At 46.3% G+C, this 10,754-nt stretch overlaps 1 long non-coding RNA gene across 1 annotated transcript; it reads left to right on the top strand.

The window, feature by feature from the left end:
* Nucleotides 1–1,011: 1,011 nt before the first annotated feature.
* Nucleotides 1,012–5,640, top strand: LOC129209453 (uncharacterized). Its single transcript, XR_008578083.1, has 3 exons — nucleotides 1,012–1,236; nucleotides 1,494–1,575; nucleotides 5,418–5,640. It is a non-coding gene; the product is annotated as an uncharacterized LOC129209453 (long non-coding RNA).
* Nucleotides 5,641–10,754: the final 5,114 nt, after the last annotated feature.

Here is a 10,754-nt window from a genome sequence, read left to right on the forward strand (position 1 = left end):
CTGCTGGGATTTATAAAAGGATGAAGAGGAACATTGAAAGGAGAGCAAAAGTGTCCTTTTTTCCCCCCCAAACCCCAAAATTAAAAGGCTACTCTGATAATTCTGGCCACAAAGCAACCAGTTTAACAGAATAGAGTTGTGTAATTTTGCTAATTAAGTATGAAATCAAGGTTTCGATAGCTTATGCTTTAGAGACTCCTGTGTATGTTCCTGTTCCCTTAGGTGACGCTTCCAAATCCAGTGACAGAAAATGCAGTTGACATGGACACAGCAGAAGTGGTGAAAACCGATATATCATAATATAGGGAAATGCTTCTGCAGCACATTAGAAAGAGCCTGCCCCCAGAAGGTAACGCCGTCTCTTTTTTTTCTTGTTATTATTCATAAATAAATGTTAAGAATTTTTCGAACTCTTTAACCAATTCTAAAATCTGCTTGACAAGAACATTGATTTGATTTTAATGAACAAGAAGTAGAGTTTTGAAAGCCAATACGTGGCCTGATCTTACAAATGGTGTAGGGGTGACTGAGTCCCCGCGCAGTTCACGCGTTCTGGTGAACACAGCTGAGAGAAAACAGGGAAGCGCGCATGGTTTCTCTCTGACACACCAGCTGGTTTCTCTGCCCGCCAGTCTAAGCATAGCACAGCCGCCCAACAAGTATTGGCTTTATTTCAAGGAAACAAACAGAAAACAAAACTCTGTCCATTCAAACCATCTAGCGAAAGCAGCCAGAAACCCTCATTCAAGTCTCTTTCTCCTCCTCTGCTCAGATATTTCTGGAATGAAGAAAAAAACCCCTTCTTTCCCAAAGGAAGTTCCCTGAAAGTTCTCCACCTCCGGAGAAGCCCATTTCTGCCATTCCTTCCCGGCTGGCCGTGTAGCCAATTCCGCAGCGATTCCCAGCAGCGACATGCTGTTTCTCAACGAGCTCTCCTCCTGGCTTTTTAAAGGACGCGCGTGTGGTACTCGGGGCACAGGGGCTGAGTAAGCCCAGTGCTGCTGTTTTACACCCATCAGCTCCCAGGATGGGTTTCCCAGAGGGTAAAACTTGTGGCAGAACTCCTCTCAGTTTGCTTACAAAGTGCCAATAATTTTTTTTTTTCTTCTGCTCAACAAATGAGATGCTTTAGCCCGTGACAGTGGCAGAAAGCATCCGGAGTCTGGTGATGATAAAGAAGTTCCCGTTATCCCGAAGGCAGGAAAGCTGTGCTTCCAGAAGCCCATCAGATCATGGGTCAGCGGCCTCTCCGTGTTCCCACATTCCCCTTTTTCTCTTCTTTTTCTGCTGGGGTGAGATATACTGCACGCAAACAAAAAAACCCAAGCCCGACCTCTATGCGAATGCGTGCGCAGCCAGTTCTCACCTATGTGACTGTTAAAGGTAGGGAAGGAGGCCAAGTTCCTCCTCTGTTACACAGTCAGCACAGCTTCGGTTTCCACCAGTAGAATTTGGATGAGAAATGGTTTTACAGCCCCTGCTTTGTGTTGCAGAGCTTCCTGGTATTGAGGAGGACTGTCTGTCTTCTCTGAAGCCCTACCAGCCGGCTAAAGGGTCTCCTCTCGGCTCTGCCAGGTAACGAATTACAACGAACATTCTACTTTCACTGCCACTATTTCAGAAAAAGCAACACAAGTCCAGGACGTTTGGGTCTGTATACTAAAGAGAGGGATTATTTTCTTTTTCCTGTTAGTGAATATTCTCAATTATTTAATTTCCTATGGAGACATTTGGCAAGCAGTTTCCTTCCCAGCTACTGCCAGCAACTCTTGTTCCTAAATGAAACAAGTTCTTGGTCTACAGGAGCACAGCCAGGAAATTTGTCATTGTTGGGCCAAGTGATATTTTCATTTGACCTAATCAATGACATTTATTTCGGGCAATACATATTTTTAAGTTATTTTTTATATTAATAAATAGCATAGGGAAACCAGTGAATTCACTCTGAGAACAAAAAAAAAAAAAAAGGGATCATTTTTAACGATGTATTTCTTTTTGCGCTGCTAAGGTTGTACACGGCATCGCTGCTGAGATATTTCCGAAGCTAGCTTTCAAGCTAGCAGATAGAGCCAGCTTCTTTTTTGCAGTTCAGTTGCCTTTGCTTCCCTCCAGAATTTGGCAGTACTTGGCCTGCTGACAGTTTTCTTAAGGACGAGAAGTTCTCAGCCCCGGTAATACTAGTGCAGTGGATTCCTAACTCATTCTATTTCCAGCCCCTAGCAATGGGGATGTGCCTGGGACAGTAAGGATAACATTTTGGCCCCGCTGAGGTTAAATTCTAATTCCCACTGGTGGAAACAGGATTTCACTGTAGAGGTACCGAATCTGATTGCAAACCCCAGACGAGTATCTTCGGTTTGTCTTCAAAGTATGGTTGATCTCGTTGTGCCGTCGATGCTGAGGTGCAACTTCCACCGGTTGCATCACAAATTCCAAGTGTGGAATGGAAGGAAATTGAGATCTGTAACGGAATTGTTTCCTTTTATGGACACAGCTTTAAATATTTCTAAAGGCAAAAGGCCTCTGGCAAGCAGCTTGTGACATTTTACAGCACTACAGGGTTGGAAGGATATCAAAGAGACAAAAATATTGTTGATCATTGAGCTCAAGAGTTGATGTTTTTTTCATAACTGGTGTCTTCCTCTCGCTTTCATTGTTACTTCCTGAAAGGTAGTAGAGAGTAGTGGGATCACGGGGGATTTCATGACTCAGGCACTGGGTGATTCGGTGTTCCGTTATGTATAAAATCGCATCGGCCCAATATGTTTTGTTTACAGTTTAATCTGCCCCCCCCCCCCCAATCAATTATTTTTATAGAAGCAGGAGCAATAAGAATGAGATAATGCAGAGCCTTAGGAGGGCGCCGAGTCAGACAATGCTGGCAAGCCGGGAGTAGACAAGAGGCTCGTGCAAGTTTGCCAGGTTTCTGGTGGAGGCCAGTAAAGGGGATGCAATTTTTAATTTTCCTCCTTCCCATAAAAACGTCTTGCTAAGGAAATCTTCAGTATTCCGAGTTGTTTCAGAAAAAGTGTCCTAAGATGGGATTTAGGAAAGTGGTCGGTGCTGGCTTCCAGGGCTCTTGACAGCTATTTAGTTTCATGGTGATGGAGCCACAGAGCCACGGTCTTCAGCTAGCCCCGCTGATGTGGGAGTCCTCTGAGCAGCGCGGGAGGAAAAGAGCTTCCTCTGCTCTCGTGGGCACGCTGGGCCTCAGGAACTGCTGTCTTGCCTTACTCTAGGCAAGTAATAGACGCGCACCTAATCAAAAATCTCATCTCGTGAAGTCAGTGGTAAAACTGTGACATAAAACCATGCAGGGCCGGGGTGGTGGCAAGGAGGGTTGTACTGGATGACATGAGATGATGAGATGAGGTGAGATGAGGTGAGGTGAGATGAGATGAGATGAGATGATGAGATGATGAGATGAGATGAGCCAATGTGACCTCTGTCAAAAAGAAGAGGGCTCATATCCCTTCCCATTCCCAGAGACGCAGCCCCGCTGTGTGCCCGTACCAGCTCTCTTGCAAGCTGCACCTTCCCACGAACCACGTCTGCTCGCTGACCATCCCATCCCCAAGACCAGAGAAGGAAGCGGCTCATTCCCTGCTTTGCCTGCGGACAGAATGAGCCGACAGAAAGATCCCGCGGATGCCAGAACTGGCCCTGAGGGGAACGGGAACGTGCTGCCTGAGACTTTCTGATTAAAGATGACGGTCCATGGGAGTTGAAACCTCCCTAAAGCGGTTGTGGTCCTGCCCCCACCCTAACCCCAGCGCTGACGCCTGCCTGACCCTGCGGTGTCCCGGCTCAGGAAGCCAAACGAGGAGAAAACGATCCTTTTTTTTTTAATTTTATTTTATTGGTTTTCTGATGGCTTCCCTCTCAGTTCACAGCAGGATCAGATGAACCCTGGGGAGGGACAGGAATGTGTGGACAGAAGCACAAGGGACGGTGGGGTCGTGGCGGCACCAGCTTGGGCTCTTCTAAGCTGTCACGAAACCGAGCATCGCCTTACCTTCCTCAGGCTGGGATCTCTCTCGCTTGGTTTAGTAAAAGATAACGTAGGTAGAGAGTGTATCTGAGGCGGGAACAAGTCCTACAGTGTGACCAGCCCGCGCAGCAACGTGACGAACCATCAAGGAATCACGTTTGAACGGGCACTTTGCTTCATTTCTTTTCAATGTTTGTGTAGTGACCTTGAAACTAAGGCAGAAAACTCATGCAAAAATTCCAAATGGATTTTACAAAATACTACCTAATGGCAAAAATATTTCCCTTAGTAAGATTTGCTTTATAAACAATTTAAAACAATATTTTATTGTCCTTGGAGTAGAAGGGAAGGACGGAATATTAAAATAATCTTTGCTTTTTCTTTTAACGGCAGTAATGAACAGGCATACCGATTGCTTGTGGAATTGATTATCTTCTTTTGTGAAAGCTATACACCAGTGCCTGCGTTAACTATCACATTCTGTAATTGCCAGAAACTCCTCCCTTGTTCCGTATTTATGTTTTCAGAGGGATTAGAAGCATTTTGTTTGAAGATTACCACAGGACACACTCTAGAATAGCTCTATCAAAAGCAAGAGAGCATTTTAAAGATCCATGTAAGATGATATATGCCTGGTTTAGCAAAAGGCAACATAATGGACTTGCTGCTGTCCTCCTGCCAGATGTATCCCAGTGTAACCAGGATCGTGTCTGTAATCAGGCTGGTTTAGCCCAAAACTTGCGGTCAAGATGATGTGTTGTGAGCTCGTGTGTCTCGGGACAGCCGTGTCTGTTAACTCCTGCCGGAGATCCAGCCTGCAGTATCTGGTTTGGAGTCAGGCAGCGTGCTGGCATTGGACAAACCCAGCACAAGGGATGATCCTCACTTCAAAGACCTTCCAGTCAGAGAACGTCCTTGTTGGCCGGGGACAGTCTTGCAAGCTGGAATTTGAATGGGGCACCATCGAATTGAGAAGCCGTTAATTACAAGTATTAAAGCATCGAGCGGGGATGAGAAATGTCCATGTCAGCTGTGGCCTTTGTGAAGACCAACACTCTACTGCTGGATTTTGCTGCACCTAAGTTACTAACCAAACTGAGCAGTTGCTAGTGTCTTACAAGGGGTATATGGGCCCATTACTGACCTGGGTTTGCAGCATGAGGGTTTTATTACGATTTTTTTTGTACTATATGGAAAAGAAATAGCAGGCAGTCCCCATTTTCTGTTTTCCTCCTGCCAAGCAACTCAGTGCTACCGTGAAGACAAAGCTAACCAGTTCTCTGTTATTCAGGAGACCGGGGTGATGGTGAGGAAGCCAAGCAGCACAACTAAAGCAAAAACCCTAAGTAGCACTACTGCTGCTAGACCCAGGTAGCTCCCAATAAAGCCGCCTTGATACTCAAGTTCCCAATGTGTTTGGTTCCAGGAAAACCTACTGACAGATCCGCTGGGGTCCAGACCAGCATATCAAGTGCAATTACAGTGGAGGCCAAAGAGACCAGATCATCCATCCCTTTCCTTTGCCTGCCCACACTCTCTCTTCGGAGAAGTCTATTTGTGCAAGGCAGATGGAGAGAACCCGAACTCGGTTGGAAGCACAGATCCTGCAGAGCTTGATGAGGGACTTAATTCCAAACAAAGGCAGCTGCCCTTCCTCTCATCCTCTGGTGTCTTCAGAAGTAGCTGAGCTGCTTTTACACGGAGCAGTGCCTGAGGTAAGGAGCATAGACTGTTCTGGAATGATTTTTGGCAACCCACATAACCCCTTCGCAGGCAGAGGAGACTGTGCTTCAACTGCATCTGCGCTGTTTTGCCACCCCCTTAAGTGCAAGTGGCCAAATTCAATGCCAAATTACGCTAGAAAGTGCTAAGGTGATTTCTATAAAGCAACGGGGTGATTTTGATAGAGTTCCTTGGAATTTGCCAGCCATGGATGTGAGATATGGGGGGGGTCCATATTTAATAACAGTACTCAGCTGTAAATTGATTTGGTCCTGAACCATCCTCATTGAAATGTAGAGGAAAATTCATAGTGACCTATAAGAAAATAAAATACGTATTTAAAAGTATAACAAAAATGGGATTTTATTATGAGCACCACAGATATCAGGACGACTTATGTAGTCACTAGTTTTGGAGAATTTAATGTTTGGTGTATAATTCTCTCTAAATGTAATTTTTGGTAATTTCGCCATTTTAGTTTCTGAAGACCCAGAATTCACAGGGAACTACCATGACTGGAAGGAAAAACCTCTGAAAAGATCAGAAGACTGGGATGAGAGTATGTAAGTTAATGGATTGAGAGCAGCCCTGAGGAGAAGGACTTGGTGGTGTTGGTGGACGAGAAGCTCAACATGGCCCAGCAGTGTGCGCTTGCAGCCCAGAAAGCCAACCATGTCCTGGGCTGCGTGTCCAGCAGCGTGACCAGCAGGTCGAGGGAGGGGATTCTGCCCCTCTGCTCCCCTCTGGTGAGACCCCCCCCCTGCAGTGCTGCGTCCAGCTCGGGGGTCCCCAGGACAAGAAGGACATGGAGCTGTTGGAGTGAGTCCAGAGGAGGCCACGGAGATGATGTGAGGGCTGGAGCACCTCTGCTATGGAGCCAGGCTGAGAGAGTTGGGCTGGTTCAGCCTGGAGAAGAGAAGGCTGCGGGGAGACCTTAGAGCCCCTTCCAGTCCCTGCAGGGGCTCCAGGAAAGCTGGAGAGGGGCTGGTGACAAGGGCAGGGAGTGACAGGCCAAGGGGAACGGCCTGAAGCTGCAGGAGGGGAGATGGAGATGAGATGTGAGGCAGAAATCCTTCCCTGTGAGGGTGCTGAGGCCCTGGCACAGGGTGCCCAGAGAAGCTGTGGCTGCCCCTGGCTCCCTGGCAGTGTTTAAGGCCAGGTTGGATGGGGTTTTGGGCAAGCTGGGCTAGTGGAGGGTGTCCCTGCCCATGGCAGGGGTGGCACTGGATGGGCTGTGAGGTCCCTTCCAACCCAAACCAGTCTGGGGTTCCGTGATTCTATGAAGTTTAAATTGCTGAACATTTACACCTGGGGATCGTTGTAAGTGCAGTGGCAATATTTAGTATCACCATATTTTCAGATTCTGGATGTTTGTCCCTGTGTGTCCTTAAAATACACCAGTTCTCACCTTATCTTAAATTTCAACTCCTAAGTCAAATGTTCCCTTGTAAGGTGCATCTATGGGAGGAGACAAGTTGGGGAGGGAAGGACAGCGGGTAGCCAGGAGGGTACCTGTCCAAACCAGCAGCTTCGCTCCTCAGAAAGGACACGCTCTCTACCAAACACAGCTCTGACTCACTGCAACGAATTCCTTGTTGTAACTGTGAAGTTACTCACGCTTCAGATCAGCTGAAGATGTGATCAAGGTTCTTAAAATTTACTCTGGAATTCTCCTGTGACTTAGTGGAAAATATTTAGGGAAGTTGTAAAGCCGGGATGCTGCTTGTGTCTCAGAGGTGACTGGAGTTTTCTTCCTTCTTATTTCTTATGTGGATATTCTACAACAGTTTAAAAAAAAAAATAAAAAAATCCCTTTTCCCTTTGAATCCCATTTGTTTCAAACATCAGTTACCAGGGAAAGGACTGTTTCGTTGAATTTGAAGGACAGCAAGTCCTGAATTCAAATTAAGAGTATTTTTCCTTTCACAAGAAGTCCCTAGAACATGGGATTAATTTTCCTTTGACATTGCTTCCTTGTTTTTACGTCCTTTAACAGCACTCCTTTGTTTTATAGGTTTGATAATTGTTTCATTATGCAGTGGCACACCATCCTACGAGACCGCAGGAAACGCTGCGAATGTCCCTTTTTTTTTTTGCGTGTACAGCTCACGCAACCCAGAGATGCTTTAGGGTGGTGTCTTCATCTCCCGTTGCGGTGATCCCACCCACCCCAATTAAATCCATAAGAACTAGAGAGGAAATCGCAAAGGTGAACGTTCTGGTTTGGGGGGGGGTGGTGGTGAAGGCCAGATGCCTGGTGATGGGCAACAGGGACATCCCGGTGCCACCTGGTGGCAGCAGATAATGGGCTTCTAACAGATTTCTTCTTGCCTTCGAACCGCTTGGGTCTGACAGATCAAAGACAGGTCCAAGCATTCAGCTGCAGGTTCAAACACAAGGTTGCCTCTCATTTTGTATTCCCCGCCCCCCCCCCCCCCGCAATTACAAACAGCTCACAAAACATGCTTGTTTTTTAAAAGCTCGCAGTCTGTTCTTAACTCCTGGCATGGGATTAGAGAGGAAAGAGGCCAAAAATTTGCTGACATAAGTGCAGCAGCAGCAATCTTAATTTCAGTTATATAATAAGGCAAATGTTCAGACTTAAACGTGCTTTCTTCATAAAATTGGATCTCTAAATTCAATTACTTCTATAAAAGAGATTTGAAGTACAGCTTGGGTTTGTGTAATATGCTGTCTGCATTACTGTGAGCACTTTGCCCCTGTTGAGTTTTTACATGTTCACTAATTACGGTGGCACTGAGTCAATTTTTACATCGTTAAATCAGTGTAAGCCTCCAGGGACTAGCGATTTGTCCTGGTGTAATGAGCAGTTTGTTGCACATCATCCTTAGGAAGAACTGAATATTGTTAAAGAAATGACGGTGAAACCCAGGGAAATGCGGAGGTGCAAGGTACAAAAATGCGATTGTAATTTGGTGAGCTTTGGGAATTACAGGACAAGAAGCGGAACGGCTCTTGAAGCAGCACTTGAGCAATCACAACAGAGACCAGGGGTTTTGGTTTCTGCTGGTGAAGGGCAGAAGTGGCACTTATGGTGCAGGGACAAAAGAATAAAACAAAAAAATACATGTTTCCCAGGCGCTTGTTGAACAAGCGGAGGAGCCTGGCAAGGGAACTGGTAGTGGGCATGTCTCTGCTGCAGCGACCGTCGTTCGTGCCAATAGCGTAAGGTAGAGAGGGACACCTTCAGAAGTGTGGCCGTCATGACGTGAGGTTCGGTACGGGTTGAAATATCCATCTGAGAGGCTGGGTGGGTATTCAGGCGGCCGGACACGCTATCTGCGGCATCCGAGGCAATGCTACAAGCCGGTTTCCAGCGGGCTGGACTATTTCTGCAGCAGCCGTGCTTACAGCCACGGGGTAGGTGTTCTACTGACCAAGAAAGGAACGCACACCAGAGCCTCCGGTTCCCAGCGAGCCTTCGCGCCGCAGGCCTTCACCTTCCTGGAGCTCCCCTCCTCGCTCACGACCACCGATGAAACCCACAAACCAAAACCGTGCAGAGTAGCAACGTACTTCGAGCTTTTAGCTTTTTTTTCATTCCCCCTCTCTGACAGAGCAGGCGTTCTCGGCGTAGCGCTCGCCTGCCCTCTGCTCTCTTAAACCACTCCTGCTAAGAGAAGACCGTAAAGAATATACAGTTAGAATTTGTGTTTGTGTTCTGCTAAGCTCCTTAAAGCCCAGAGGTGCTGTGGTTTAATTGCATGTTAAAAGCTAGTTTGCCATCTTGTGGCTGGAAAGAGAAAGCAGTGACCAGATGCTCTCCCTATTTTGAGGGCTCCTTGGTTTTTCGTTTTGCGAGAGATAAATTCAACATCTGATGAACAGCAGAATATTTAGGAACCACTTCCCCCCCCACACACACTACAAAAATAAATGTTCCAGGAAGCATGATCATAAAGAGTATAAAAGTCAAGGCAGAGTGACAGGTATTAGACAAGTTACTGGGTTGGTTTGTATTTTAAAAGATATTATTCTCTGATTCTTTTTGCTTTATGGTAGTTTTCTCTCCAGTTCTAGTTATATTTCGACACAGCAGAGAAGAAACGATGAGAAGTCAAACTGAAGAGTAGTACTTGGCTGCAGGGGAACGGAAGTGGAGGCCACGGGTGATTTTTTTTTAAGAATTTTTGTTTAATCTCTCTTTAGTACTATTTCACCCCTGGTACACCACTGCTTTTCAGAATTGTGGGGGGGTTTAAAACAAATTTAAAATAGAAAGCAAGGTTGTTTTATTTCCTAAAACTGGAAGGAATGTGGCAAGGCTGAGAACCATATCATGTGAGAGAACAAAGTTGTGCGTATAAATGTAATTAGTATCACCTCTTTTTTTAAAAAAAAAAAAAAGTTTGGCTACAAGCACCATAGTACATATTGGTGTTTTCTCATGGTTATCTTTCACACTTCTCATCTTTTGGAGAACGTAAGTTGTTTCAGTCCGTTGCATATGCTTCTGAGCCGCGGGCCTGAAAGGTGTTCAGCAATCTAGTCACGAGCCAGCAAAGCTCTTACCACGTAATTATCTTCAAAAGCGACAAGTTGGCGATTAATTCCAAGCTATTAACTCCAGAGTGCCTTAATAGTGCTGGTCCAGTTAGTTGTGCGATTAGTGCTTTGCGGAGGCTGGGTCAAAGCTCCCGGTGCTTTACGGGATGAGGCCTCTCCGGTCTCTGTGAGCTCTCCATGAGCTCCAGCTGCTCAGCCCTCCGGAGGGTTCGCATTTAAAAAAATGTTCCTAGGATGAGATTGGAGAAGGAGACCTGTATACATCCTGTATTGCTGGCCTAGGATAGAGGGTTTCGTAGTCTAACTCTCTGCTGTGACTCAAGCACAAACTCTGAACTCCGAGGCCAAAGGGTGGGGAGAAAGCTGGGCACAGGAGGGGAAGGAAGTTGTCTTCAGTTGAGGCAGATCAAGAGATGGAGATGTCAACAGGAATGACATCCTGGTCAGAACAAGAGCGAGAGAGCAAGCATGTGTGTGTGTGTGTGTCCCTTCAAGTTTGGTTCATGAATAAAGA

The sequence above is a fragment of the Grus americana genome, chromosome 8 (assembly GCF_028858705.1).
Source record: "Grus americana isolate bGruAme1 chromosome 8, bGruAme1.mat, whole genome shotgun sequence".
NCBI lineage: Eukaryota > Metazoa > Chordata > Aves > Gruiformes > Gruidae > Grus > Grus americana.